General features: G+C 37.6%; 1 pseudogene; it reads right to left on the minus strand.

Annotated features, from left to right (window-relative positions):
• Positions 1-328: 328 nt before the first annotated feature.
• On the minus strand, positions 329-26,059 carry LOC104240778 (replication factor C subunit 3-like; annotated as a pseudogene).
• Positions 26,060-26,258: the final 199 nt, after the last annotated feature.

A 26,258-nucleotide genomic window follows, 5' to 3' on the forward strand; every position in this document is an offset into this window, starting at 1 on the left:
ATGAATCGAACACGAGAACTGAGTTAGATGGGCTTCAGCTTGTAGAATTAGTATTGTATTTAAAAAGGAAGGTGGAATAGGGAGGAAAAAGATTAATGAAATTAAGCAAAAGGAATGCAGACGCAATGAATAATTGAGCATGTAAAAATGGCTTAAAAGAGTTTTTTTCTTCTTTTCCCTGGGATGCATAAGGAGGTAGAAGTATTTGACACTACTTGAGGAGCAAAATATGGAAGGACCAAGGCCGAACAAGCTTCAGGCCAACCTTCACTATATATGCTAGCACGACCATTTTCTGTTGTACCCGACCAAGACATGATGGACACCCTTTTGCCTTACACTTCCAACTTCAAAGGTAGAAGCTGTGAAGCCCTCTTCTGATAGAATATCAAGGTAAAGAGAAATAAGATACTTGATCAAATTGGCATATGATTCAGGTACAATAATACCTAATCACGACTACACGCTCCAAGAAAATTAAAACACAAAGGAGATTGGTACAATGGAACAAAAAAAGTTCTTCCTCCTGCCGAATAGTTCCATAGTACTTCACACCTATTCTAGCCAAATGTTGAAATGAGAAAACTCTTGTAGATGCTCATGAATTTGGCCACAAATGCTGCAAAACAAATCAAAGATGAAGGTACCAAAATGAGCTCGTAATATGTCTTGATCTATATTTCAGATGTCAAACTACAGCTCAAGGTTCACTGAAAGAACATCTATACATAACACTCTCAATCCTAACATTGAAAAAGCTATTTAACTCGCACCAAGAATTCGTGGTTACCCACAGTATGTATGCAATGTAGCATAACTATAAACATCAATGACGCTTATCGAATTAGGTATGTTTGTCTCCGCCAAACAACAGAGAGTATACAGTCATAGACCTGAAGATAAATGCTGATGAATAGAGTTAAGCAATCCTCTTGCTTCCATTGATTATTTTCCCGATTGTAATGAAAGCACTACCATCGTTTATTGATAGTATTTTGCAGTATCACCTGGGGTGGGATCATCCCGTCACCATGGGTGGGAAGATGATAGAATCTAATTGATTTTGATGGCTCTTAATTGGGTTGTTTAATGGTGTAAAGTAAATATATTTCCAATTCATATTGAGCCCCTTCCCTCATCAGTAGTCAATTTGCGTTAAATCTAAGTTTCTCAGCTCCAAATAATGCTGCTCGGTGGGCCGGGCCTGAACCGGACCGGACCGGGCCCGCGGTCCTAACGGGCCTGGTGGGCCGGTCATGGGTGGGCCGGTCTTGGTGGGCCTCTGAGCCCGTCACGGGCTGGTCTCCATGGTTGAGCCCACGAGCCCGGGACCGTTTGGCCCGGGACCGGCAGGCGGGCCTGGCGGGCCCAACGGCTATTTTTCAAAAAAAAAAAAAAAAAAAAAATCAAACGGCCATATTTAAAATCTAGCCGTTTGGGCTGAAAATATGACCGTTTTTAAGTTAAAAAAATGGCCATTTGGCCCCAAACTTTATTTTAACCCCAAACTTTATATAATTACACTTTTCCCCATTTCTCAACTATAAATACCCCCTCATTCTTTCATTTTTATTCACCAATTCATCAATATCTCTCAATATCTCTCAATCTCTCTCAATCTCTCTACTACAATTACTTAATTTATTGTTGAAATTTCGTGAAAAATTGTGAAGTTGTTGAATTGAAGTTTTCAAGTGTTCAACGATTTTCAATTTTCAAGAAGTTGTTCGGCAATCCGGTAAACTCGTTTCAACTCTTACGTTTTTAGAATATATTTTTGTGTGGTTTAGTTTGCATAATTATAATTAATATGGCATTTACTTTGAAAAAAATGTTTGGTAAAGGAAAAGATAAAACCGGTGAAAGTAGTGGCCAACCAACTACCCTTCCCCCGGCTCCCCGACCTAGAAAAGATAAGCAAGTTGAAAGTAGTCGCCAACCTAGACGTCCTCCTCCTTCCGTAATTCTTGATAGTGATCACCCTTGTTTTCAATTTACCGATAGTGAATTTTATCATAATGTTGCACCAGGTGATAGATTAGATGATGAAATTATGAATGCTCTTTATCCTAATGAAACCATCTTAGAAAATAATGAGGAAAATGAGGATGATGATGAAACTCAAGCACCGGATTTAGATGATACACCTACTAGTCCTCTTAATAACCCAAGTGATGCACCGGTCGACCCACCTGTAGAAACTCCTACTTTTAATAGAGAACCTGCTAAACGCTTAGAAACATCATTAGTTTGGAATTTTTTTACTCAAGTAAGAGAAAAAAATAAGGCTAAGTGTAAAACTTGTGGGAAATTAATGTCGCATAAATATGTAGGAGACCGTAGCGGCACAGGTAGTTTGACTAGGCACATAAAAACACACCCTAGAGATAAGGCTAGATTTTTTCAAATGAAAGCGCATCTAGAGGGGACAAGTGTAGATTCTGCGATTAACCCTAGTACAGGTTCAAATCTAGTTCAACCAGGAATTAACACTGTCACTGGAGGTATTTTATATTACGATCCAAATAGAGATCGTGAAGAATTAGCAAAGATGATTACTGTTATGTGCTTACCTTATACTTTTGCTTCTAATCCTAATTGGGTTCATTATATTAGAAGAGTGTTTAATCCTACTTATAAAGGTTGGCCTCGCGCAACAGTTAAGAGTGATATTTATAAATTCAAACATGAATATGAACAATATTTGCGTTATTTATTTACTCATATACCTAATCGGATTTCTATTACTACTGATATTGGTAGAAGTGGTAATGATTGTGATTACCTAACTGTTACAAGTCATTGGATAGATGAAGAATGGATAATGCAAAAACGCATAATTGCATATAGAATAATTAATTCGCGTCACACAGGTAAATTTATAGCTAACACTGTTGCAGATATTTGTAGATATTTTTGCTTTAGCGATAAAATAATGGCAATTTCAATGGATAATGCTTCTAGTAACACCAGTGCTATAGGCATGCTTACAACAACACTAAATCCTGCATTTACTAATATTTTCCATGTTAGATGTATTTGTCATATTTATCATTTAATTGTCGGTGATGGTATGCGAATATTAAACATAGAAATTGAAAAGGTTAGAATGGCTCTTAATTGGCTTTTTTATTCAAACCGTAGAAGTAGACTTAGAGAGTATTTTAAAAAATGTGATGAATATGGCCTTAGAGAAAGAAAGGTTCCTAAACCTTGCCCGACTAGATGGAATTGTATGTACGAAAGTTTAGTAGTAGCATATGAATATAGAAACCCAATTAATGCAACGTTTAATTCTCGGGTAGGTGGTGAAGATGATGATGAAATGCTTACCACTCAAGATTGGACTAATGTTAAAATTCTTTTAGATTTTTTAGAACATTTTCAAATTGCAACAAATGCATTTTCTGGGCAATATTATCCTACTATTTCAAACTGTTTAGTTTATATTGCAGCACTATCTGATTTGTTTGTTGAATTTAGTGAGGGTGGGGATATTTATGAACTTGCTATAAATGAAATGAAACAAAAGTTTAAAAAATATTTTTTTCCTATCCCTCCTATTTATGGTCTTGCTGCAATGCTAAATCCTACAATGAAATTGGGAGGTCCTCATTTTTGGTATTCAAATATTTATAAGGCTTTAGATCTTTCAAATGAGGAAATTGCGACACTTGCAGATGCAAAAGCTTCAATTAAGATTAACGCTCAAACAGTTTATAATGCTTATCAACTTGCCTTAGAGCATGCTAGGCCAACTATTCCAACCCCTACTTCGTCTAGCTCACAATCCTCTAAAAGAGTTGCGGGCTTAAAAGCTCTTAAATCTTGGACGGAGTTCAGGGGGTCTCAAGGTGAAAATTATGATGAAACTTCACATCTAAATGAGCTTCAAGTTTATTTGTCTCAGGGACTTGAAAAGGAGAATCCAGACGGCTCTTTTGATCTTTTGGAATGGTGGAAGGCAAGGGAAAAACATTTTCCTGTTCTTGCAAGGATGGCTCGGGATATTTTATCAATTCAAGCTTCAACTGTTGCATCAGAGAGCGCTTTCAGTCAAGCAAGACTGCAAATAGGTGATCATAGAGCGTCTATGAGGGATAGCTTGGAAAAATCAGTATTGTTTAGAGATTGGATCCGCTCGGAAAGAAGAAACTTTGGAATTGCAGAAGCACAACCGGCGATAGATGAAGCTTATGAAGAAATGATAGCGGAACTTACGGAGGATTCGGCTTCGCCCGGAAGTGGTGATGAACAAGCTTCTTTTCCACCACCACCAACGCAACCTCCTCCGAACCTTGAAGGATTTATGAGATTTGTTAGAGATAATACATAGAATAATATGTAACTTGTATTTTGGCACATCTTCCTTAGTTTTTTTCCTTCTAATGGTGGTATTAGTACCTTGTTGTGCTCATTCCATTGGGGGAAGGATGACTAAGAAAGATATGTCATTTTTTGGTAATAAAATTTATTGCTTCTACCCATGAGCTTCTTTTCGCAATATTTCTTTGTCTATACTTAGAATTATTTATATGCTACAATATATACATAATATACAATATATATACTACAAGAAAATATATTTATAAGCTACAATATATACATAAGATACAATATATATACTACAAGAAAATATATAAGAGAATATATATACATAAGATACAATATAATATACTACAAGAAAATATATTATGCTACAATATATACATAATATACAATATATATACTACAAGAAAATATATTTATAAGCTACAATATATACATAAGATACAATATATATACTACAAGAAAATATATAAGAGAATATATATACATAAGATACAATATAATATACTACAAGCAAATATATAAGAGAATATATATACATAAGATACAATATAATATACTACAAGCAAATATATTATGCTACAATATATACATAATATACAATATATATACTACAAGAAAATATATTTATAAGCTACAATATATACATAAGATACAATATATATACTACAAGAAAATATATAAGAGAATATATATACATAAGATACAATATAATATACTACAAGAAAATATATTATGCTACAATATATACATAAGATACAATATATATACTACAAGAAAATATATTATGCGAATATATATACATAAGATACAATATATATACTACAAGAAAATATATAAGAGAATATATATACATAAGATACAATATAATATACTACAAGAAAATATATTATGCTACAATATATACATAATATACAATATATATACTACAAGAAAATATATTATTATGCGAATATATATACATAAGATACAATACATATACTAAAAGAAAATATATAAGAGAATATATATACATAAGATACAATATAATATACTTCAAGAAGTGATATTTATGCATGACAATTTAGTGTTTTACTATTGTTTTGTTATTTTCTTTTTCGTCAAGCACTTTAATAATTAGATATACATATATACTACATATTAATATAGCCATGATACTACAAGAAATTGTCTTAAAAAAAAAAAGCCCGCTAGGCCCGCGAAGCCCACGAGCCCGGCCCGTTAAGCACAGGACCATGTGGGCTTAGGCCCGTCACGGGCCGGTTCCACCCATTAGGCCCACGAAGACCGGGACCGCCAGGCCCGGGACCGCCAGAGCCCGGGACCACGAAGCCCGGGACCGCGAGGCCCGGCCCGTTAGGCCCACTAAGGCCCGGGCCCGGGACAAAATACAGCATTAGCTCCAAGTTACCAATATCAAACTAAAAGTAGGAAGACTAATTAGGAAAACAAAAAAAGCTAATGTTCTTATTTCCTACTGTTCAAAAACTTATTTCCTACGAAACAGGCACCCCATAACAATTGAAGTATTACTCCTTAGCTTCAATCATTCTACTCAAGTTGTCCATCAACACTCTTCACACACTATCATGCACTCATAGTCACTTATAAATAATGAAGGAAAAATGACGCTCTCAAAATAATAGCCTATATATATAATTGGATGATTATGGAAAATAAAGTTTTAGCTTGAGGCGTGTCAAGGACACTGTCCTTAAGGATATTTCGCCCACATCGTAATGAATAAAATTAGGCGTATCCCCTAGTTCAATAAGCTCTTCTAGTATAACTAAGAGCAGAAACAACAAAGATTAATCAAAGACAACCCAACATAATAAAAAGAAATTGAGAAGAAAAGTATTTTCTTTTTTCACTCTTTCACACACTTTTTTATAATGAACACGATATACATATATATAGTCCAAAAAAATTGACATCAGATTGTTACCATTGTAAAGGCCAAAAACGTTAAACAATTAAAGGCCATTTAAGGCTTTGAAAGAAAACGTTAGCCATTAAGGCTATTCAAGAATAATTTTAATTTTCAGTTACAAAATCATTATTATATTTAAAAATACATTCAAATTTATTAGTATAATAAATACCCACCATTAACATAATATTAAAAGAATGAATCTAAACATCAATTTGAATATTTCTTTTTGAGTTATTAAAATTATTTTTCTAAAAATACATACACATTTTTGCATGTTATATACAAAAAATTATTTTATACACTTTTGCGGCTATCAGATGTAAATAGTTTCGATCGCGGGCTAAAGTGATCTTTGCCCAATAATAATGAATTATGTCTATATCCTAACCCTTTGTCGATATGCTCGCTATGATGCTGGACAGGGATTTAAGTATATTAGACACACAGTTGATGGAATTATGTATTCAACTATATGGACAATGTTGTCGAGTCAATCCAACAAGCAGACAGCCAAAAAATTCCTTCCTACTACCATAGCTTCTAGTATTGTCTGTTATTGACAAATCCCAGGTATCCATGTCTTGTTGTATTAATAAGGCATTTCTGAGCAAACAATAAACAAAAATCTTGAGAATATAATATTTGAGGAGAAGAGATAAAGCACTCGGGCAGCAAGGTGGTAATCGGCCGGAACGTCAGAATGCTGAAATGTTACTTCTAACAATATAATGGGTGAGCCAATCAAGTACTAAACTTTTTGACGTCTTTTCTACAACAAAAGAACAGGTTGGTACACGGGAAATCCATGTACAGTGAAAATTAAAGGCAGCTCAGGTAATTTATGTTACATTCTGAGTAGTGATTAGATGTCCCTGACATTAGCTTATCAGGAAGCTTGCATCTCATAAAGAAACCTGAAAGTAAGTGTGCATCTCATAGAAGTGCTTATTCTCTCAATTTAACTCGGGTTTATTTCATTTCTACGAGTCCTTCATGTATCCTTTTCTCAGGTCAATGTATATTCTATTTCAGAGGTCCGACGTTAAGCTATATCTAGCCCTATTATTTATTTATTCATCTAATATATTTTTTGTAACTGCTAAATCCCTCAGGGTCTGTGGCACACAGTTTGATACTCTGTGGATAATGGGCACCCCCTCTACCCCACTCCACTTAATACCCAGGCTTTGACTATGGCAAGGTTCGAAACTGTGACGTGCTTAACTCAAACATCATGCTGCTTTCTTACAAATAGAAAGCCCCAGGCAGCTATATCTAGCCATATCTAATTAATTAATTTTTCCACATCATATCAACCTTTTTTCTTAAAATTGATTTCTAGTGCGTAACATTCAGCTGTGACCTATGAGATACACCTAAAACACCTGGCATTCATGTATATGAGGACCTCATTTATCCTATATAGTTTGATTCGAGATGAAAACTAGAGAGATTTAATAGACTGAGGAATTCTAATAGACTATCTACATCATAATACTTGAAAAAGATTCAGCAATTTTAAACTTCCAATATAGTTCAATTCAAGATGAAAACTAGAGAGAAATGCTGGCATATTGGGATGGTTCAATAGAAGAGAATAGGATGGAAGCAAAAGCCTCTCATAATGTCCCTTTTTCCTATTTGGCAAGCAAAACAGAAAGTGAAGGAAAGTTTTCCTTATCTAGAGGTGACAAGTTTACACTGCTCTGAATGGAAAGTGCTTTAGATTTTCTGTTTTTTCTATAGGTAACAAGTTTCCACCTCAACACAGCCAGTCCAAGCCATTTTCACATTATGCTCAAAGTACTTTTGATTGAAAGGTTATACAATACCTTCAAGATGAAATATAGCCTTCTGTCCCAGGCGCATCCTATGCTCCTGAAAGACAGTGAGAAATTTTCTAAATTATGGAATATTTTAATTTTCTTTTTATTAATCTGCATAATTCATCCACGCACAGGAAAAATTCCAGAAGAATCTATAAAGCAGAAGAGCAATCCCACACACACACAACAACAGAAGGAAACACAGCTGACTCTGTAGCTACTATCGCTTAAAGAAACAATTAATCCTTTCTAGTTACGTATTGCTTCAATATTTGCGCTTACCTGGATATTAAGTAATTTTCTTCTGCATATCATAGTAGTGATGTTGGTCTTCTTTTAGATAAAAACCAACTCAAATCAAACCACAAACACCCTTACCTTCCAGCATGTTTAACCAATTCTAAGAGGGTGTTTGGATTGGCTTATTTTAAGTGCTTATTGAATTTTAAGCACATCTTTAGTTTTTGTGGTGTTTGGCAATGATAAAAAGTGCTTAAAAGCACTTACTTTTAGGCCTGAAAAGTACAAAAATAAGTCAAAAGCAAAAACTTGGGTGTTACTAATTTATGACTTTTGGCTTTTAACTTATAAACTATTTTTTAAAAGCCAATCCAAACCCCCTCTAAGTTCACACGTGGACCTGAATCCAACTTACAAGTTTGAGAATAACTTACTAAAGGTTGATTCTAGTACTACACGAATGAATTTGGTCATCCAATCCAAACCCGTAAGGCAATGGTTGGGGTAGTCAAGACATCTATAAGTTCCTTTGATTCCCTTAAATATCCAACGTGCTACATTATGTAGCTCAACAACTTACGTAATAAGCAGCCCAGTGGGACACCTCATGCTTCAACTCTGAATCCAATTTCTTCAATAGTTCGAAAAGCAGCCTCTGCAGTCAAAGGCAGAATCAATAAAAAAAACAAAGGATTTCTAACACCTTATAAGAGAGGAAGGTGAAGCACCTTGGGAAAGACCTTACCTTCAAAATAATTTCAGGTGGAATACAATTTGTTAGTAGCTCATATAACTTTCCCCTAACCTCAAACAACCTGAAACAAATGCATTGCAGTTTAGATAAAGAGGCAAATGTATTACAGTTTTGAGGTGCTGTCATTAGTACAAAAAGGAGACAAGTTATGTTGTCCATGCTCTAGACGTTCAGCCCTAGTGTACCGGGGGTTTTAAGTGTCCCATGTTCGTTGAGAGAATTGATTGTTGTCTCCTTATATGGTCTTAAGCAATCGTTCACCCCATGAGCTACCTTTTGAGTTTGAGTTAAGCCTAAGGTCTAGTTTCTCAGCAATAACATACTCTTCTCTTTGCACTCAAAAGCCTAGACTCCTCCACTATACAGTTTCCCTTTTCTCAAAGTTAAACCTTCAGTTGCCTTGTATCTCTAGTGTCAACCTCTAGTTCCAAAGTTAGACAATTAAAACACAGTTATCCAGAGCACATTGACATAATACTTCAGAGCTGAAAAAGAAAACAAGGCATCTTTGTCATCATAAAGCATAAGCTTCTGAAATCACTTGCTGAACATTAAATGCCCTATTTAGATGGACTGCAGCTGTACCTTTTAGGGCTCTGCTCTTTCATTATGTCTGATGCAATTTCTGAAAGATATTGCTCCCAGTCCATTGGAGGTATAACTTGGTTGTTTGTGAAGGGATACCTTAGGCAAATAGTACAAGGGGTCAACACATGCATAAGGAAACTCTGGTGCAAATAGTTCAAATAATATGTGAAAAGCTTGGATTTAGCAGCTCAAGCTAGCAAGAAGCTAAGACAAATCAGTCCAGCCAAGGTGTTACGAGCTCAACTGTTGAACACGACAAGTCTCAAACGTCAAGACTGCCCTCCTCAGATTCCTATTTGACTTTTCCGCAATGCGAGTAGCAAATCCTTGTGGAAGTTGAAGTCCTTCCTTTTTGGCAATAAAATCCAAAACATTAACAATCTGCCAAACAAGAGATATTGTAAGAGAATTTCAGGAATGCACCAAATAATCAAAGAACATGTCAACAACATTTGCTACATGACTAACCAGGCTGTATATATACTCCGATTTAGAAAGTTTAAATGATTTACAAGACTCAGAGAACTTCCTGACGGACACACACCAACGTAAATTACGCATTAGGTCAACTAGAGTTACAAGGTCCTCAAAACCACATGTTGTATAGCCCTTCAGTTGAGGTGATTTCTAAAGTCAAATATTAATCTTAGACACGTCTTTTCCTGGACACTACAACATGTGAGTGGAATATCACTGAATCATGCCTATCCATGATTAAACAAAAACTGAAATAGGATCAAGAAAATGATCAATTTTTCTTAAACTTTATCCAAATATAACGAAAGAGTTCAAAATGTAGAAAAAATTAAATAAACTCATGTGACGATAAGTTTCAAAAGTATGCTACACTTATATCCTACTACTATAGGTAATGTTCTCCTTAATGAGCTTACATCTATTATCTAAGGCACAAATTGGTATATAAGAGTAAAGACTGCTCAAACTATTTCAACGATGAACAAACAGCCTTTCCTCAAAAAGAGCACTTTCTGTGTCACAAAATTAACCAACACAATTGAATATGAGCATTTATAGTCCACCTCGTCTAAACAAGTGCAGCAGGCCACTTCACTTGGAACCCATTTTTGTGAGTCAATGTATGTCATTACTGAAAAACTCTCCACCATTATATGGGTCCTGGAGGAAAGACCAGACAAACACACTAGTCTAAAGCAAGCCTGAGCCTAGAAGATGCAGGCAATTGTTATAAAGAACACACTTCCGCTCCTCACTTTGTAGTAAGAATGCAGGAAAAAAAAGGGAAAAGAGAAGAAGACATAGTAGTCATATCAATTGTGGGACAACTGAATTTCACTGACCTCTTCCTCCATTGGCGCATTTATTCTCACATTAAGGCATCATGAGCGGACTGCTTCTGTAACCTTTGAAGAACTGTTGGAGCATAGAATTAGGCGGCACGACGCACTGTACTTCTCCATTGTTCTTCGAAGTGAATGTTGTGCTTCTCTTGAGAGCTTGTCAACTTCATTTAGCACTAATACTAACATTTACCAAAATGAAATATTATCAGCTAGGTAGCTTATATAAGTAATCCACAAATTACAAGTAATATGGCTTATCTATATAATGGTGCTGGTAAACAACTCAAACTCGAGAAAATAATATCTCACAGTTGATAAAACATTTCAGTATCTTTTTTAATTCCCCAACTATTATTTCTTACCTAAACTAATTTCTAGAGAAAATCACCTTGGATTATCAGTCTTCTTGCCCTGTTTCAGCTTTGTCATGCTATCTCACATGAATATTTTTTTTCCCCTTCTGACAAGCAACTTATAACAGATGACATGTAGTTCCCTTATTAAAAAAATGACATGTATTTCAGTTACAGTTCAAATTTGCTATACGAGAACTACTTTGGCCCACATTAAGCATCAACATATATATGTTTTTTGTAAGTTAACTGAAATTTTGTCAGGGTACTTAATAATATTTAACATAATAGTAATGAGATATTATAATGGTTCGCCACTTTGTAGATGATTGCACTGCAGATTGCAGCAGATGCTATTTGTGTGCATCTCCTCTCAATAATTTGATAATAGTCAACTTTAAATGTCCATTGCTAGAATTCAGGGGAAATAATTCTTCAGAAGAAATTTGTACACAATTTTTTTTTTAAAAAGAGGCAGAGAAACGAAATATTGGCCTAAAAGGTGGAGAGAGTAAAACAGCTAGTGACCAAAATGGTCCCTTCATTATTGCATTAAACTAAATAACATGTTTCTGAAGCTGGCTATGTACAACCAAGCATAATTTATTAGAAACTAGCATAGTAAACGAAAACATGAGCAAAGTCATACTTGAAACTATTAAAACTTTTACAGCTCCCACAGAAGATACGTGCATGCAAGGCGAGGAAGACGGAGATAGGGGGACAAGCTCAGATAAGAGAAATCCAATCCACAAAATATGGACAACATTGTTGTGGTAAAGGTCGTAACGCCAGAGGAATCATTACCACAAGGCATAGAGTGGGAGGTCATAAGCGTCTATATCGTAAAATTGATTTTCAACGGAATGAAAAAGACATATATGGTAGAATCATAACCACAGAATACGATCCTAATCGAAATGCATACATTTGCCTCATACACTATGGGGATGGTGAGAGGAAATATATTTTACATCCCAGAGAGGGGCTATAATTGAAGATACCATTGTTCTGGTATAGAAGTTCCTATAAAAATGGGAAATGCCCTATGTTTGAGTGTGGTTTGAACTATCAATTTATGTAATTCGAAATAAACAATTAGGGTTATGACGAAACCTAGAAAAATTTGAATGGCTATTGTCCACAGTTGCATATTAAGGACCAAAATAAACGTATAGCTATTATTAGGAACTATTTTGGTTCTTTCTTCCAATCAAGAAATTGAGATTTAGTTCATCAAGTGACAAAAAACACCGAGTCTGACAATATAAATGGGATCCATGGTAACAGCACATTCAAGAAAGAGGCAATCTGCTCAGACGGAGGCAAACAGACAAATATTTAGCAAAACTACACCTCAACATCTAAGTGCCACTTGACATAAGAAACAAAGGTAAAGGTTAAATCATAGGCTGAGGTAGAGTATGACATCTTTCAACATACTCTTAAAACAAACTAACTTTTTTTAAGGAAATAAAAAAAAATTAATCCCTCCCCAAGAACTCCCAAATTTGCTCCCTTGGTGACTCAAACCCGCAACCTTTGGGCTGGAGGTGAATGGTGCTTACTACTTGAGCAACCCTCTCTTGTCCACTTAAAACAAACTGAAGTTGAAGACACTATATCACCAAGTACAACCAAAGTCCAAGGTGTAGCTTTATCATCATCCCTTCAAGAGGTCCAAAGTAGAAGGCTTTGAGTGCTGCCTAAAAAAACCCAAGTTCAGTAAAGAGATTATATCCATTTAGTTTATCTTCACAATGATAAACTTGGGTTTCAGAAGAATTGGCTTTACTAGTGATCAAGACACTCTTCTATCAATTAATTCCTTACTTGGGCAAATAAGAAAATCATTACATATCTTAAACCTTTTCCCATTACTCTTTCCTTTCCTGGGTTGGCCTCTATTTAGTCTCAAAATGCAGCAGACAGTAGTGCTGTCAGCCTTTTTCATTGCATCCTTGACATGGTAAGGTCTTAGGACCCTACTCCATATAAAACCACGTGAACAAAAAACAACACGCCTCAATCCCAAACAAGTTGGGTAAGCTATATGAATGCTAGCTGACCGTGTTACTCCATTTAGGCTAATCACATGCCAATATTATGTAAATACAAATGAAAAGTATTAGGAGTTTGCAAAATAAAACCACGAGAACACAGATGAAAATAAAACACAAAAGGTGAGAACTCAGAACTTCTACAATTTCTCCCTGGATTAGAATCAAAAGATAAAGTTGTTGAATCACCTTTAAACCCCTTCTTTCCTTTAGTGTCAATTGGTCTATTCTTGGCAATTTCTTTGATTATCTCTTGAACAACGTATCTATCCTGAAATCCAGCATTACTTGGACTCAATTCCATATGGTGGGTGCTTGATAATGTTGTGAGCTCCACATCAATTGTCCTCGTACCAGCCTGAGAAGAAAAGCATAAATCAAATTAACATCGGCGAATCACCATGCTTGTTTTCAATTCCCAGAAAACGGGTATGGATGAATCCCAGCCAATGCAAGAAGTAATGCTCCTCGTTATTTCCTTTTCTAACTAATGTTTTCCTCTCTAGCCAAATGTCTCTTACCTCAAAGATCCATTTCCATCTGCTCTTGAATATCAAATTTCTTAGTGTTGACAAATAGGTTAGAGGCATACTTGCACAAAAAGAGGGATCTGTTTTCTCAAACAACACCACCCTCAATCCCAAGCAAGTTGGGTCGGCTATATGTATTTACAGTTCCTGACTATCCATGTCACTCCATTTAAGGTCATCACAGTCCAATATGTTTTCTCAAATGCAACAAATAATTAAATGTTATTAATATGTAAAGAATGTATCAAAGTAAGTTTATGAATAAGTACCTTTTTTTACAAGAATTTCTATAAATAAATACTTGAATTAATCAGTTCCAGATATCAACTGGATCAAAGTAGCTTTCGTAACTGATAACACATTTCATTTTATTTTGTGGTTGCCTAAATTTTCTGCCTCTTTAAATGGAAAAAGCATTATGAGGAATCAAAAGGATTATCATGATTTTGACACTTCTGTTTATTTTGATTTAACTAGCAATACTTCTCCTGAAGTTAAAATTTATGGAACCTGTGCATTCACATGTTGCCTAACCTTTATATTCTTCAAACTTGAAATCCACATACTATGTTACTAAAACAAAGAGAAAAAATACACACACATGGGTAAAGTAAAACTAAAACTTCTAAAAGAATTAAAGAATATAGAAAAAAAGAAGGATATCAGTTGCAATTGATCCCTAACCATGGAAGTCACTGGTTGTTGTCACTATTACCAAAAGTAGATCTCTACTGATTGCACCCTAAGTTTTGTTAAAAAAAATATAAAACCAATTATACTTGACTTTTTTCATCCATACAAATTGTGTGAATACATCCTTTCTCTCTAGCATCAATGTCTAATGAGTCATGTATTTTATATTTAAAGCAAAAACACATTAAAAAGGAATCTCTACAATTACATGTGCATCATTCAAGCTGACACAATATCAATCATGAATTCTTGCCAACAAAAACTACAGCAAAGGAATGGGATTTTCTATCCAAGCTACTGACCCCCTTTCTTTTCTTTTACAAATCAAAAGAATTTATTAAAAGTACATCAAGATCATGATAACTTCACAAAAGAAGTTCAGCTGCACTGTACATTAAATCTCCCAAAACTCTAACCAACTATCTATAAGTAGGTCGGCCGCTGTGCACCAAAAGTATAAGAGGATCAAAATAGAACTTTTCACTCTTCAGACAAGGCTCTCAAAACGCTTCAAAAATTCCCGATTCCTTCTTCTTCAACTTCACCAAAAAAAATGCAAAAACACAGAATGTAAAAACTAAAGCTGTTGCTCATTAAAGACAACTTATTTTCTGTTCAACGCCCTCCACTTTCTGAACAATGTAGGAATGACAACTACAAGTCAAACACGAGGGCAGAAAATATTAAACTCTAGAAATGCAAGAAGAGAAAGAGATAGACGAGAACAGGGCTGGTGCTCACAACATAGCAGGAATGATTAAGGGAAATAGATGAAATCAGTCAGCTGTTAGCTTTTTTAGAAGCCTTCAAACTGGAGAGTTCAAAGAATGACTCACTGGTGTGGCTGACGAACAATGAAGGAATTTTTACAGAAAGTAGCTGCTATAATATGTTTCAAGAATATTTGAATAATTGGAAGGAGGCATGGCCTTGGAAGATGATATGGAAGACTATAGCACCATCAAAAGTGGCATGTTTTGGTTGGGTTGCTACTAGAAATGCCTGTGTAACTCAAGATCTGCTCCAGAGGAGAGGATTTATAATGTGTAGAAGGTGCTATCTATGTGAGAAGGAAGTAGTATCAAGAAATCACATACTGATTCACTGTGTTTTTGCCTGGCAAACTCTGTTGTGTTATGATTATTTGGAGTGCACTGGGTGATGCCTAGAGATGTGCAGAGTTTGTCAAGCTGGAAAGCACAGAAGATTGGAGGAAACAGAAAGAAAATTTGGAGAACAACTCCTCTATACATCTTATGGAGTATATGGTTAGAAAGGAATAGGAGGTGTTCCGATAAAGACAAGAAAAAGATAGCACTTGTAAATTATAATTGTTTAGAAAATCTGTTGCATTGGTGTAAGGAGATGTTTTATACTTTTTGGATTCACTAAGATGAGTGTGCTTAATTGCTATATAGTGACCTCTGTACTAATGTAGTTTTGTATTTTGCAGTACCATCTTGGTACTTGCCTTAATAATCTTTACTTATCTTACAAAAAAAGATTAAGGTCATTCTTAAATCCCATTTTCCTCTTGCCTCTTTTAGCTAGACTAAAGTATCTTTTTTTTTTATGAGTATAGCTAGACTAAAGTATCTGTATGGCCACTAAAAAACAATAACATACCCAGTGTACTCCACAAGTGGGGTCTGGGAGAGTAGCGTTGTTATAGGGCCAATTTTAGCACAATTGACACTGCACTGCAGTAGCCAAACTCTCAGCCACTCAACCTTACTTTTTTCGCACACAATTTAGGACTTAGATTATTTCAGACTTAGCAAAACGTAGCAACACACAGTACTACGTGTAAGACCCAACCTTTATTCAATTCTCGCAGAATTTACAAAGAAACTCGTTTGGAAGGCTCACATATGCTACTTGCCCTTGAACCAACGAAATTACAACATATAAAAGGGGTTGCCTATGGCAGATTACAAAGGGGCAGTTACACTGGGGCAGTTATACAATGTGCCTTGCACATGACCAGCCTAAAAACAACAATAACTACTTAGTTATATTTTGAATTCAAACTTTCCCATGAAATTGAATCCCTCTTCAGTATTTTGGCAAACTACAATATGTGCATTGCACATGGACAAACTTTCATAGCACATGCACAACACACTTCTTCAGTCATATGACTTGCACACTTGTTCTACAGCTTTTGCCCACACTTAGCCTTCTTGCCTTGCCTTGTCTTTGGACCATGCCTTGCTCATAAGCTCATGACCATGTCTTGTCACAAACTTAGCCGTCCTACTGATTCGCACGCATGCCTTAGTCAAGTGTCATGTGCCTTCATCTGCCATAGTCGTTGCCCACTATCAAGACGGCCTTGTCATCACCCAAGGCACCTTGTCTAGATAACTTGTCTAAGTCCATGCACTAACTTAGACACATCTTCAGCTTCGCACATTGCTTGCCAACACCTGCACAAGCCTATGCCAAGGGGCAACGTACAAACCCTTAACATAGATTCTGCCCGACATCCGTCATGTCTCAATATTAGGGGCTAACAAACCACCCCCACTAGTTGAACTTGACGTTCTCGTCGAGGTTGATTTCAAGTAGTCCTCTATTTGTTGTTCATATTGCCACAATGAATCACCCTTTTCCCAAGTCATATCTGTCTCGGGCTTTCCTTTTTACTGAATCAGAAATTTTGTCCGTCTGCTTTTCTTATGCATCCCAAGAAGCCGGTGTCAAAAATCTTCTCAATTTCTTCCTCAAGCTGAGTGCGCACCTCAGGAGGAGCTCTCTTTGTTTTGTGCATGTACGGATCTTCAGGATCTTCAACATAAGGCCTTAGATAACTCACATGGAAAGTCGGATGAATCTTCATTCTTTCAGGCAGCTTCAGTCGGTAAGCAACTTCACCAACCTTTTGAACGACTTCAAAGGGACCATCATACCTTGAAACAAAAGCTTTATATTTAACCTGGCTGTCAATCTTCTTCCAAATCTGCGGAGTAAGTTTTTACATCACTTTGTCACCTACTTTGAACTCCAATGGACGCCTGTTCCGATTAGCATATTTCTTTATACGTTTTTGTGTCATTTTCAAGCTATCTGTTACTTCTTCCATCATAGCTTGTCTATCCCAACCATAGCGGTAGGAAGCTAGACATTTACCCCTAGTTTTCTGTTGTACAATCTTCATTGGTAGTTTAGGCTGCTTCCCCGAAACAATCTCGAATGGACTCTTCTCCGTTGCTGAAGACTAGTTCAAATTATAAGAGAATTGTGCACAGTCTAATAAATCTATCCAGTTTCGTTGACTAACAGTCACGAAATGCCTAAAGTATTATTCCAGCAAATGATTGATTCTTTTGGTTTGGCCATCAGCTTGGGGATGATTTGCCATCGAAAACTTCAAGTTTGTACCCATCAGATTGAACAAATAGTCCAGAACTGGCCTGTAAACTGTGTATCCCTGTCACTAATCACATCCTTTAGCATTCCAAAATACTTAAACATGTTCTTGAAGAATAACTCAGCAGCAACCTTTGAGGGACATTCAGTTAGGAAGCAATAAAAACAACATACTTTGACAACCTGTCAACCACAACCATAATCGAAGACAACCCATTAACTTTAGGGAACCCGCTGATAAAATCCATAGAAACAGATTTTCATGTTTCTTCTGGAATCGGCAGAGGTTGCAGCAAACCCACCTCTTTCTTCCACTCAGTTTTGTCAAGCTGACACACAAGGCAACTCTTCATGTGCGTTTCCACATCATGCTCCATCTTGGGCCAAAAGTAGTATCGGGACAACAACGCCATCATCCTTTCAATTCCTGGATGACCAGCCCATAAAGTATCATGCGTCTCTTTCAACAGTTCATGACGCAACCCATCACCAAGTGGTACCACGATTCTCCCCCCTTTAAAATAGAGGAGATCGTCCTCGGTCCATTACCGCCTTACTGTCCCTTCCCTCACATGATTCATTATCTTGATGTACAATGGATCATTAGCCGCACACGACTTGATCTTATCATGAAAATCAGATTCAAGTCGAGTAATAGAATAAACAACAACAAATACCTCTTTCCGACTTAGTGCATCAACAACCTGGTTGTGTTTTCTAAGCTTGTGCTCCCAAATAAAATCATATTCTGCCAAGAATTCTTGCCAACGAGCCTGCTTCGAACTTAGCTTTTTTTTTGTCTTGAAAAATGTATTAGCCACATTATCCGTCCTCACGACAAATTTTGTTCCCAACAAATAGACACGCCAAATCTGCAAGCAAAGGATAACAACAACCATTTCTTTCTCATGGGCCGAATACCTTTGCTTCGCTTTATTCAATTTTCTGCTTTCAAATGCCACTGGGTGGCCTTCTTGAACCAACACACCTCCAACAGCCTTGTCGGAAGCATTAGTACAAACTTCGAAGGGCAGTTCAAAATCAGGAAGCCGCAAGATAGGTTCTGAGGCAATAGCTTCTTTCTGCATATCAAACGCACCACTGCATTTTTCAGACCACGCCCACCTAACATTCTTCTTCAACAAATCAGTCAAAGGAGCAGCTTTTTTTGAATAGCCAGCAATGAATTTATGATAATAGTTAGCTATCCCGAGGAAAGATCTTAACTCTTTCACAGAATTAGGCGCCTGCCATTCCATAATGACCTGCACCTTTTTTGAGTCCATCCGCACCTGATTTTGGCTCACCAAGTGACCAAGAAATTTGATCTCCTGTCTAGCAAACTCACACTTTTCCATCTTCACATAAAGTTGGTACTCCCTCAAATGAGACAACACCTTAATCAGGTGTGACATATGTTCATCCAAGGTCCGACTATAGATAATAATGTTGTCTAGCCGAGGTCTTGGCGCAGGTAAGACATGCTTGGAAAAGGCTTGACAAGGCAGTGTGGGCAATGTTGGGGCTGCATGGCATGCGCGCCAAAGTCAGTGGCACGGGCACTTCGGGTTGTGGCAGCAAAAAGTATGGGCTAAGCTAAAATGTGGCAGTGCGAGATGATGGCAAAGGCTTTCAATAGCTAAGACAAGGCTATGTGGAGGAAAATACAAGCAATGGCCCGGGTAAAATAAGGGTTGACATAGGCAAGGCAGAAACTCGGCCAAGGCATGTGCGGGCGGCAGTAACGTCGGGCGTGTGAGGCAAAATCACGGGCGGAAGATTGCGGGCAAGGTATTGGTGCGGAGCAATGCCAAAATGAGCCAAGGCTGGGTGCAATGCCAGCCTTGGGCGTGAATCAGCTAACCAAGTCAAAGTGCACATGCAGTGCACATGCCAAAGCAGTTGGCGGTTACCTTTTCATAACCACTCCCTGTCCCGAAAATGATTTCCTACCCTTAGGAATACACTTAGATAAAATTGGCTAACACTTGCCACAAACTCCATTTTTCTGCCTCTTTGGGACAACTTATGCACATATTTATAGTGTTGCTACCCAATTACACTTGGCAGGATTTAAACAATCAGTTAACAAGCCCAAACTGATGGGCAAACATGATAAGACAAATACAAAAACGTGCCCACACTTTTAGCCCATGATCAGCCATGTTTTGAATGTGGTTGTAACCGCCAACTGCCTCCCATGTGCCTTGCACACGTTTTGTAATTGCTGCATGTGCATTGCATGTGCATATTTTGCCCAAGGCTAGCAGTGCGCCTAGCCTTGCCTTTTGACACTACTCCGCACCAATGTCATGGCCATAACTTGCCACCCACTGACTTAGCAGCACACGCTCATTGCCACAACTACCCACTTATGTCAAGCTGCCCTCAACTTAATCAAATATGCCCGCATCAATTGTCATTGCTTGTCCCGTATTGCCTTGCCTTGTCTTGCCATGTCTTGGCCCCTGCTTTGACATGGTTTTGCCTTGCCATTGTTATTCCAACTTGCACGTCCAAGTGAAATGCGCTTTGCCTCCGTTCAAGGTGCGTTTGTTAACCCCGCATAGTCCGTCATGCCAAGTGTTAGACCCTTATCAATGGTGATCGGCAAATGGCGCGGTAGTGGCAAGGATTTGGCATGATTTCCTTGCCATTGACCTATGTGCGGGGGAAATCAACATGCAAGACAATGCGGGCGTTGTCAATGGCAACAAACTGTTGCAAGGGCAAGTGTGACGGACTACACTACTATTGGAAGGCTAAGGTGTGACGGACTACACTAAAGCACGAGTGGGCTATGTGCGAGCAAGGCCAAGGTCTTGAAGGAACAAGGCGGGCTAAGCGGAAGCTTGACAAGGCAAAGCGGGAAAGACCTAGGCGCTAAGACAAGGCAGCTTAGTACCAAGGCAGTGGCATTGGCAACTTGGTGTTGCCTTGGCTTAGGTGAGCGGATTGGCACTGGAGGAATTTGTGGGTGAACGACTTAGCAAGGGAAATGTCATCATGTCATGGTGACTTGATTCTAATATCAGCTTGGCATTGGCAAAGGGCAGATTTGATCAAGTAGGGGCATTGTGCACATGCTGTGCAGTTGGGCGGTTACAACTGCCTTGTCCAAAGAGTTGCTGATAACGGGGCTAAGTGTATGCACGTTTTTAGGCATGTTAGAGCATGGCATGCACGTTTTTTTATCATGGGTGGTCATGGCCTATCAATTGGGGGTGTCAACTGAAATAGGAAAACTGAAATGGGCTAACTACACTATAAATATGTGTGTTAGCAACCCTAAAAACGAGCTAAATACCTAGGGAGAGAAAATAGTAAAGATGTAGGCATAGGGTTGTCTATGTCCAGGCTTGAGCATGGCAAATTATGTGTCATTTCCTTGCCAAAAGAGTGAGTAGCATGAAATGCCTTAGGCAGGGGCTTTTATAGGGCAGTTTGTGCAAGAGTCGGCAATTTTGTGAGTTGGTGTCTGCCAAAGATGGCAGCACCTTGCCAGACTCGAGATTTTTCCTTTGTAATTTATTTATTATAAAAGGTTGGGAAAGGGTTCCCGTAATTCTGCTTGTGCATTTACTTATTTTATGTTCCCTTGAAATTATTTTAAGTGCTAAATCTCGAAAGTGAAAGAAATTGGGTGAAGGTTGAGCCAAGTTGGGACTTGCCTATCGCAAAGGTTGTGACAAGACATTATCATGAGCTTATGGGTGAGGCATGGTCCAAAGACAAGGCAAGGCAGGAAGGCAAAGCTTGGGCAAAAGCTGTAAAACAAGTGTGCAAGTCATGTGACTGAAGAAGCTGTTGAAAGAGACACATGATACTCTATGGGCTGGTCATCCAGGAATTAAAAGGATGATAGTTCTGTTGTCGCGATACTACTTTTGGCCCAAGATGGAGCATGCTGTGGAAGCTTACATGAAGAGTTACCTTGTGTGTCAGCTTGACAAAACTGAGCGGAAGAAAGAGGCGGGTTTGCTGCAACCTCTGCCTATTCCAGAAGAAACATGGCAATCTATTTCTGTGGATTTTTTCAGCGGATTCCATAAGGTTAATGAGTTGTCTTCAATCATGGTTATGGTTGACAGGTTTTCAAAGTATGCTGTTTTTATTGCTGCACCAACTGAATGTCCCTCAAAGGTTGCTGCTGAGTTATTCTTCAAGAACGTGGTTATGTATTTCGGAATGCTATAAGATGTGATTAGTGACAGGAATGCACAGTTTACAGGCCGGTTCTGGACTTATTTGTTATATCTTATGGGTACAAACTTGAAGTTTTCGACGGCAAATCATCCCCAAACTGATGGCCAAACCGAAAGAATCAATCATTTGCTAGAAGAACAGTCGAGGCATTTTGTGACTGCTAGTCAACGAAACTGGACAGATTTATTAGACTGTGCACAATTCTCTTATAATTTGCACAAGTCTTCAGCAACAGAGAAGAGTCCATTCGAGATTGTTTTGGGGAAGCAGCCTAAACTATCAACGAAGATTGCACAACAGAAAATTGGGGGTAAATGTCCAACTGCATACCGCTATGGTTGGGATAGACAAGCTATGATGGAAAAAGCAACAGATAGCTTGAAAGTGGCACAGAAACGTATGAAGAAGTATGTTGATCAGAACATGCGTCCATTAGAGTTCAAAGTAGGTGACAAAATGCTGTTAAAACTTACTCCGCAGATTTGGAAAAGATTGATAGCCGGGTTAGACATAGAGCTTTGGTTTCAAGGTATGATGGTCCCTTTGAAGTTGCTCAAAAGGTTGATGAAGTTGCTTACTGACTGAAGCTATTTGAAAGAACAAAGATTCATCTGACTTTCCATGTGAGTTATCTAAGGCCTTATGTTGAAGATCCTGAAGATCCGGATAGGCACAAAATAAAGAGAGCTCCTAAGGTGCGCACTCAGCTTGAGGAAGAAATTGAGAAGATTCTTGACCACCAGGTTCTTGGGATGCATAAGAAGAATAGGCGGACAGAATTTTTGATTCAATGGAAGGGAAAGCCCAAGGCAGATGCGACTTGGGAAAATGGTGCTTCATTGTGGCAATATGAACAACAAATTGAGGACTACTTGAAATCAGCCTCGACGAGGGCGTCGAGTTTAACTAGTGGGGGTGGTTTTGTTAGCCCCTAATATAGAGACATGACGGATGTTGGGCAGAATCTATGTCAAGGGCTTGTACATTGCCCCTTGGCATAGGTTTGTGCGGGTGTTGGCAAGCAAATGTGCGGAGCTGGAACTGTGTCTAAGTTAGTGCATGGACTTAGGCAAGTTAGCTAAGCAAGGTGTCTTGGGTGTTGGCAGGGCAACCTTGATTATGGACGAAGGCTATGGCAAACGAAGGCACATGGCACTTGGCTAAGGCATGCGTACGGATCAGTGGGACGACAAAGGTTGTGACAAGACATTGTCATGTGCTTATGGGCGAGGCATGGTCCAAAGCCAAGGCAAGGCAGGAAGGCAAAGTGTGGGCAAAAGCTGTAGAACAAGTGTGCAAGTCATGTGACTGAAGAAGTGTGATGTGCATGTGCCGTGGAAGTTTAGCCATGTGCAATGCACATGTTGTAGTTGGCCAAAATGCGGAAGAGAGATTCAATTTCGTGGGAAAGTTTGAATTCAAAATATAACTAAGTAGTTATTCTCGTTTTTAGGCTGGTCATGTGCAAGGCACATTTTATAACTGCCCCCAGTGTAACTGTCTCTTTCTAATCTGCTATTGGCAGCCCCCTTTTATATGTTGTATTTCGTTGGCTAAGGCAAGTAGCATATGTGAACCTTCCAACGGAATTCCTTTGTACATTTCTGCGAGAATTGAATAAAGGTTGGGTTTTACTCGTACAACTGTGTTGCTACATTTTACAAGTTTGAAATAATCCTAAGTGTCAAACTGTGTTCGAAAAAGAAAGGTTGAGTGGCTGAGAGTTTGGCTACTGCCGTGCAGTGTCAATTGTGCTAAAATTGGCATTGTAACAACTGGTATCAGAGCCAGGTTTGTGAATTGGGACCATGTGGAGGTAAAGATGTTGTTTTCGATAGACCTCTGGCTCAAGAAAAGCATTTCTAAGCAGGATTGAAAAAGAAGCAGCCACTAAAAAACATAAAGAACAGAATGCTAACTCAATGGTCTATTCATTGTGTCATCTAAATATTCCATGTTTATGCAATATGAAGAACAATTATTGGATGGAATAGATCTTCCAACTTTACTTCCCTCAACAGCAAACACCCCGAAGACCAGATTTCAACTAGGGTTGGAAGTTTGCAAGATATTTCCCAAGTTGGATTGGGAGGACGATGGATTTCATTTTTCTACTTTAGTTTGTATTATGGTTATGCTCTGATTACGGTAGTGTTTGTAATGCATGAGACAAACTTCCTGACTATTCGTTAAGGCACCAGATTGAGTAGTAATTATTAAGTAACTTTGTCAATTGTTGGATTCTTCAGTTATTTTTTCCATGTCTTACTTTTAAATAAAAAGGCATTGAAATATTCTCTAGACACTTCAAGTACCAAGATTTCTTCTTAATGTTTTTCCTTATATTGTTGACCTTGGACAGCTCCTTGCCCGAAAAAAATAAGAACCTATTGATCTAAATATTTAGATATATGTACAGAACTAAGAATAATACAGCTATACAAAGAATTCATGTTAACATACTTGCACCTTGCAAAAAGAAATTCAAGGAAAAGCTTACATCAACTTTCCAAATCTTGTTCTCAACCTTAACCTGCATTAGTTTTTCAACCAATGGAAACCATAATACTTTAGAGATAAATTAAGCAGCAAATTTCAAATTTTAGCGAAGAAAACACATAAAAAGAAATCAATTGAAAAGAGACGGAGTTACCTTATCGGCACTTGGACCAAAAATCTGCCTCAGAAGTGCTATAATCAGAGTTTTCTTCCCTGACCCGGAAGGGCCATAAAAGAGAAGATGAGGACAATCTCCCCCTGACACCTAATAGTAAGCATAAAGAAAAGGGTCACAAACAGTGAATAATTCGAGAATTCACAAAGGTGTATACTATAAATAAAAGAAGTTTTACCAGCTTTTGAAGATTTTGAGCAACATCCTCGTGGACAATAACTTTGTCTTGGGTTTTGGGGAGGTACTTGTCAACCCACAACATCTTCAAATTTGAGCCAAACTACTCTAAGAGAATGTGGAAAACAGGAGCCTGAGAGTAGATATTAGGCGACAAATTTTATAATTCTTATGCTAGACAAAAATGGAAAGTACTGTAATTTTTGAAGTTTAATTTTCCAATTACATATTAAATAATCCCCAAGCAAAACTACCGAGTTTTTACAAGTTATCTTGTTAATGAAGGAAATGAGAACATTCAAGTCATAAAGTTCTTCATAGCACAGAGAAAGAAACCATCCACATCTTTATAAAATAAATAAATTAGATGTTAAAACATTATGGAATAAAAAGCTAGACCAACTATATAAGTCTGAGTGAAACCACTAATAAAGTAGTATGCAGAATTTCACTGTCAAGAAACTCAAAAAAATTAAAATAGCATAAAATAAAGAGTAAATAGAAAGATCATGAAGTAAGCAGCTATTATTTGAGGCAAAGAAAGGCTCAGGTGAGGGGTAAAGTAGTATAAAACCAAGCATTTCATAGTAAATACTTCCGTAAAAAAAACGAGAAATGCTCTACGCACAATGGGCATGCATATAGTCAGTCAAGTTGTATGCAAAATTACTTCTTCGAAGAAAAATAAGCACAAAATAACACAGGCCTTAGGTACATTTTCGACCAAAGAGATGCTTACAAGCTACTTCTTCAATTTAATTTAAAGTTGAGGGTTTACAATGGTTCGCAAATCCAACTCTAGAAATCTTCAATTTTTATTTTTTCCAATGAAATTCATCAGTTTTTTGTGACTTTCGAAATTCGAAAACAAAGAAAAGTGAAGAAATTTGACCTGATTCGCGACCAATTTTCCTTGGGGTGTTTGGAAGGCTGTCAGTGAATGAGCAGACTAAAAAGAGGCAATTGCAGCAAAATGTGTAAAAGATCAATTCCCGCCAAATGTGAACGATGTCACTTTCGCCCTAACATGGATGTTGTGCTAGCATGGGCTACTTACTAGGGTTGGGCCTATACCAGCTATAAAGCGGCAAAAATGGCATTAACCTGACCGAGCTTCTTTTTTGCCAAAAGCATATTTGGCCAAGCTTTTGAAAGTAAAAAAGTGTTTTTGAGGAGAAGTAGAAAGAGTTTTGGAAAA

The sequence above is a fragment of the Nicotiana sylvestris genome, chromosome 12 (genome assembly GCF_000393655.2).
Source record: "Nicotiana sylvestris chromosome 12, ASM39365v2, whole genome shotgun sequence".
Classification (NCBI taxonomy): domain Eukaryota; kingdom Viridiplantae; phylum Streptophyta; class Magnoliopsida; order Solanales; family Solanaceae; genus Nicotiana; species Nicotiana sylvestris.